Raw genomic sequence first — 6,000 nt, 5'->3', positions numbered from 1 at the left:
AATGTTTTCCCTTCTGAGTTCTTTTTCAGATACGATGATAAAGGGTGAAACTTTGGGTCTGCTTGGTTGTCTTGTCCAAATTTGCACTAACCTTGCTCGACAAGACTTGGCAAGGCAAATTAACCTTGCTAGGTGAGGGGAGCAAATCCGGCTCTATCTCAAAAGTAAGGAAATCTTTACTCATCTTGCCCTAATTCAAACCAAGCAAAGTAATCAAACATGCTTGCTTGTTCTATAACCTTGCTAATTCAAACCAAGCAAAGTAATTAAACATGCTTGCTTGTTCTATAACCTTGCTAGGCAAGGGTGAGCGAGAGAACCAAAAGACCCTTTGATGACCAAAGCAAGGAAAACAGGGGGGAAAATATGAGGAAAACAAGATCTAGAAGATTTGGAGAGAAATGCTTGATCAAGGATGACCTTCTGCATATGTCCCATATGGGAGAAGGGCCAAAGGCAAACGGGATGACAAAACAAAGGTAAGAAGCAAAATATGAGTTTTTTTCCTTTCATTTCTGCATTCACAGTTTGTTCTTACCAGGCATCCAAGAAAGTAGGATGTTCATGCTCTTCATTCAGTATCATTTTATTTACTTTGGTTGTACTGTCATCAATCATCGAAGGAGAGATTGTAGGGAATATGGCTATAGTTTGGATTTTTTCTGAATTGATTGACAACATAGTTATTGAGACTAATAACATGTTACTCAAGTATCAAGTATAGGCTTTAGTATCACTAGATTCAATACAAGAAAAGCTACCAAAAGTCTGAAAGAGATTGGATAAAGTCCTCGAAAGAATGCGACGCCGGATGGTCATCGAAGAAAGCAGGAGGCCCCTTTGGTATTTCTGCTGGTGAACGGAATTTGCAATGCGCACGAAGATTCGATACGCTGGTGGTGTGCAGGCTTCGCCGGAATCCACAGACGATGAGGAAACCATATACTCCATAAGTGGACACTACTATTGAGGTTTTTCTTCCAAAAGTGATGTCATTTCTTCCAAAGGGTGGAAAGAAGGCACTTGGTTTTTTTTTTTGAAAGGAAAAGGGCACGAGAGTGTGCCTATTTCATTGATAGAGTAGGGTTACAGCCGGCGAACCAGGCAAAGAGAGGGAAAAAGGAAAAAGGAAAAGGACAGAGAGGCACCCAGAGTGTTGTGTTTACAAAAGAAGGGCCGCTAAGGCTCTCGCTCCCGCTGCTAACCACATGTTGGTTGAGGATTTGATTTTTGCCATTAATGATGTCGTCGGGGAACCCTGGTGGCGGAAGATACGGGAATTTTGCTCGTTCCATATTTCCCACATCATGAGGAGGGCGAGGCTTCGGAACGCTTTACGCGGGATTCCTGTTGTTGATGTGATATTGGTCCACCAATCTATGGCCGTTATGCTGTGCTTCCATTGATCCGGTTGCAGGCTTTCCTGTGACAACCATTGGGCTACGAGTTTCCAGATTTGCTTTGTGTATCTGCATTCGGCTAGGAGATGATGCGTGGTCTCCATCGTGCATCGGCATAGGGTGCATGTTGGGGTGTGGTCCCAGCCCCGTTTTGCTAATCTGTCTGAAGTCCAGACCCTATTTTGGAGAATTAGCCAGGCAAAAAATTTGCATTTTGCTGGTGCCCAGGCTTGCCACACTGTTGCAAGATTAGTCGTCTTCACGGTACCTAGGAGTTGGGCCTTATATGCAGAAGCAGTGGTGTACTGACCACTCAGGGTGAATTTCCATGTAATTTCGTCCTCCTGAGTCGGGTTTAATTGGTACTATTGGACTAGAGGCCATAGGTCTACGAATTCGTTCAAGAGGGTGTTTGTAAGGCCTGCTGTGAGTTGAAGATCTCTGATCCAGTTGTTGTTGTGGATTGCCTCTCGCACTATCTTCTTCTTCCTTTTGGTTTTTGCGTAGAGTTGTGGAGCGATGTCCTTTGGTCGTCGGCCTGCTACCCACGCATCCTGCCAGAAACGTGTCCTGTCCCCATTGCCGATTTGGATCGTCGTACATGCAGCGAAAAGCAGTCTATCTCGGTCGTCGCATGGAGTTGCGGTTCCGACCCACATCTTGTCCGGGGAAGCCCATTCATGCCATAGCCATCTAAGGCGGAGCGCTCTTGCGAATTTATGAAGGTCTAGAATTCCCACGCCGCCATGCTCTTTTGGTAAAGTTGTCCTCGTCCAGTTGATCTTGCATTTTCCCCCGGTGAGCTCTTTGTCTCCTGCCCATAGAAAACGTTTTCTTATTTTGTCGATGTCCTCTAGTACTTCTTTGGGCGTTCTGAGGGCCGTTAGGGTGTAGACGGGTTGTGAGGATAGGACGGACTTGGTGAGGCATAATCGACCGGCCTGCGTGAGGTTCCTTCCCTTCCACTTTGACAGTTTGCTCGCCACTTTGTCGATCAGTGGTTGGAAATCTATGCGGCGTAGTCGTTCGACCGTTAGAGGAAGGCCCAGGTATTTTATCGGGAAATTCCTCTGCACTACAGGGAGGTTGCGGAGCGCTTCTGGAATGTTAGTGTGAGAGCAGCTTATCGGTGTGACGCTAGTTTTTTGGATGTTCGTCTTGAGGCCTGTCGCTTCCTCGAAATTTTGCAGGAGGTTCTTCAGATTTGTGACGTCCCTTGTAGTAGGCTTAATGAAAATCACCGCGTCGTCAGCGTACATGGATGTTCTCATTTTTGCCGCACGGTTATTTAGTTTTTGAAGCAGTCTCTTTTCCGTGGCGGCCGATAGCAGGTACTGTAGGGGGTCTATCGCTAGGATGAAAAGTAGCGGTGAGAGCGGGTCCCCTTGGCGGAGTCCTCTTCCATGTTGTATGTGTTCCAGGGGGAGTCCGTTGAGTAAAATTCGTGATGTTGACGTGGTCAGGATAGCCGCGATCCAGTCTCTCCATTTTGGTGGGAATCCTCTGCGTTGCATCATGGTGAGGAGGTAGTCCCATCGTACTGAGTCGAAAGCCTTGGATATGTCGAGCTTCATAAGCAGGGTCGGTTGACTGTGTCTGTGGAATCGGCGTGCCAGGTTTTGGACGTAGAGGAAATTATCATGAATGCTTCGTCCTTTGATGAAAGCGCTTTGGCATGGTGAGACTAGTTGGTTCATGAATGGAGCTAGGCGTAGGGCTAAGGTCTTTGTTATGATCTTCGCAATGGCGTGGATCAGGCTGATGGGCCTGTAATCTGCTATGCTCTCAGCCCCTTCTTTTTTGGGTATTAGAATGATTGTGGCTTTGTTTAGTAGGTTTAAATCTGCGCAGCGAGAGTTGAAGAAGGAAGATATTGCCGCCATGAGGTCACCTTTGATCGTCTCCCAGCAGGTGGTGAAGAAGAGTCCTGTATAACCGTCTGGTCCGGGCGCTTTGTTTTTAGGCATCTGTGAGACGGCCTGTCGGACCTCGTCTTCCGTGAACGGGTTATCGAGCGTAGACAGATCGACAGTCGGGAAGGTTAGAGCTGACCAGTTTAAGTCGAGCGTTCTGCGCAGCGGTTCCAGCATAACATTTTGGAAATGCTCTTGCATGATTTGTTGTTTGTCGTTATGGGTGAAGGCCCAGCCATTGTCCTTACTTAGTTTTTGAATGAAGTTTTTTCTCCTCCTGCCGTTTGCCTTTAAATGGAAGAATCTTATGTTGGCATCTCCTTCTTTTAGGTATTTGACTCTGGAGCATTGCTTTTTCCTGGCTCTCTCGATGACTGCCCATCCCATGAGTCTCAGTTTGAGTTTGCCCCTTAGTTGCGTTTCCGCCGTAGATAGTGCGCGATTATCCTGTGCCTCCTCTAGACGTAGTATGACCTCCCGAGCCATATGCATCTTCATTTTTACGTCCGATAGCATTGATCTGCTCCAGCGTTTTAGCGCCTGCGATGTCGCATAAAGTTTATGGCCCAACCTGTGAAAAGGCTCCGTATGATGTGTCAGGCTATTCCAAGCCGTGGAGACTACCTGTTGGAAATTTGGCAAGCGTACCCAGAAGTTTTCGAATTTGAAGGTTGTCGGGCGTCGGATGGTGGCATGGTTGGTTAGTAGCAGAGGAGAGTGGTCGGAGTGGGCTGATGATAGCGCGTGCAGTAGGCAATTATCAAATCGGAGGTCCCAGCTTTGGTTGCAGAAAACTCTGTCGAGACGGAGAAGCGTTGGTGTCCTACGTTCATTGCTCCATGTGAATCTTCTATTTTGCAGGTTTAATTCCTTTAAGCCGCAGTAGTTGATGGTGTTTCTGAACCTGTTCATAAGCCGCCGGTTGAGGTTCATATTGTTTTTATCTCTTGCACGGTAGATTAAATTGAAGTCCCCTAGGATTATCCATTTTGTGTCGTCAGATGGTTTTAGCAGCCGCATATGTCTTAGGAAGGCTTCTTTTTCGGGTCGTCGCACCGGGCCGTATACTGCGGTTAGCTTGAAGGTGGTCATGCAATGCCGGATTGTTATCTCCGCCGATATGGAATATCTACCAATTGTTATGTTTTGAGTTTGTACCGTCGTGTCATTCCATAGGAGGAGGATCCCTCCTTTCGTGCCTATCGCCGGTTTATATGCAAAGCCGTTTAATTTGTAGGCTCCCAGAAAGGCGGCCAGGCTGGAGTCGATGGATTGGAGTTTTGTTTCTTGAAGGCATGCAATTTGACACGGCGTCGATCTCATCAAATCATGTACGGGTAGGCAGCATGCTGCCGCGTTTAGTCCTCGAACGTTCCACGATAAAATATCCAAGTTGCCGTATGTCATAAAGCAGTTTTTGGCCTCATGTAGTATATGTTGCTACAGCATTTTGGTCGATTAAGATCTTCGACGGTTATGCAAAAGGTGTTGTTTGTGGTTGTTGTTAGGCGTGGCCTAAGAACGACGTGGGCAGGAGGCCCCCCTAGTTGTACGGCAGTTCGTAGGTTCGTGATACATATAAATGCTCGAAGGTCGAAGCCAGCAGGGCGTGGAAGATTAAATGCCCGAAGGTCGCAGCCAGCAGGGCTTTGCAGTACAGTTGGTGATACAAACAGAAGGACGAACGACATGTAGTGACGGTGGACGCTCGAAGTTGTTGTCACCGCTCTAAGCTGTAGGGTCCCCATTAATCTGCTGTAGCTCCGCCGCGGCCGTGCCTGCGTGGTTCATGAGCGCGTCTCCTAGCATGTCCGCACCTTCATCGTCCAAACCAAAGATGGCCGTCAGGGCTGCCACTATGTTCTCCAGGAGGGGTCCTTGGAACATTGACAGGAAGTCGCGAAGGATCTCGTCAATTGATGTCTTTTCTTCAGTGGTTAGTCCCAGCTTTCGGCATAAGTTTCTTTGCGCCTTCTCGGTCACCGGGATGGATGGCTTCCTTGCCAGCCGCGCACTCCTTCGAACCGCCGTCATGTTGAAGGTACGGCGTTGATGTTGGCGACGTGGCTCCGGCTCCTGGAGCAGTGGTGGAGGTGGATTGCAGAAGAGAGAATTAATCTCCCTCAAATCCTGCTCTCCCTCCCTCTGCCCGTTCAGCGGGCTCTCTTGACCGACTTGCTCGTTGAAGCCCATGTCATTGGGCCTGACTTGGCGAGCTGCCCCCCCTGCAGAGGTAGCCGCATGGGCCGGCGACCCGGCAACAGGCGGGGAGGGGGCTCCTTGCACCGCTGGGCCGTCTTGCGTCGCCATCCGGATCGGTGTCGTGGGCGAGCGGCCCGGTGTGGGGGAGCGACGAACGGAGGCCCCGTTCGCAGTCGGGCCATCAGCGAAGGCCGCGTCGGGGCCATGTGATGTGGGCTGGTGGCCCAGCTGGGGTGTCTCCTAAGCCGTTGGCCCAGCAGCTAGTGGCCCCCTCTTCTGGCCGTCGTCGCGGCCCACTGTTGCTGTGTCCTGCTTGATGCCGACGGACATGGCGTCGAGCGCCCGTTCGACGTCTGCCACCGTCGGCGATGGCGGCGCCGGGAGGTGTGCCGCCCGCAGGGTGCCGAAGACTTGGGGCAGCGGGATGGTTGCGGACCAGGCTTTTTCGCCCGAGGATGTGTCGTCGAAGCCTAGGCGGTCGGCGA

The sequence above is a fragment of the Setaria italica genome, chromosome I (assembly GCF_000263155.2).
Source record: "Setaria italica strain Yugu1 chromosome I, Setaria_italica_v2.0, whole genome shotgun sequence".
NCBI classification, from domain to species: Eukaryota; Viridiplantae; Streptophyta; class Magnoliopsida; order Poales; family Poaceae; genus Setaria; species Setaria italica.
The sequence above is the reverse complement of the archived record's forward strand: the minus strand, read 5'-3'. Positions refer to the sequence as shown.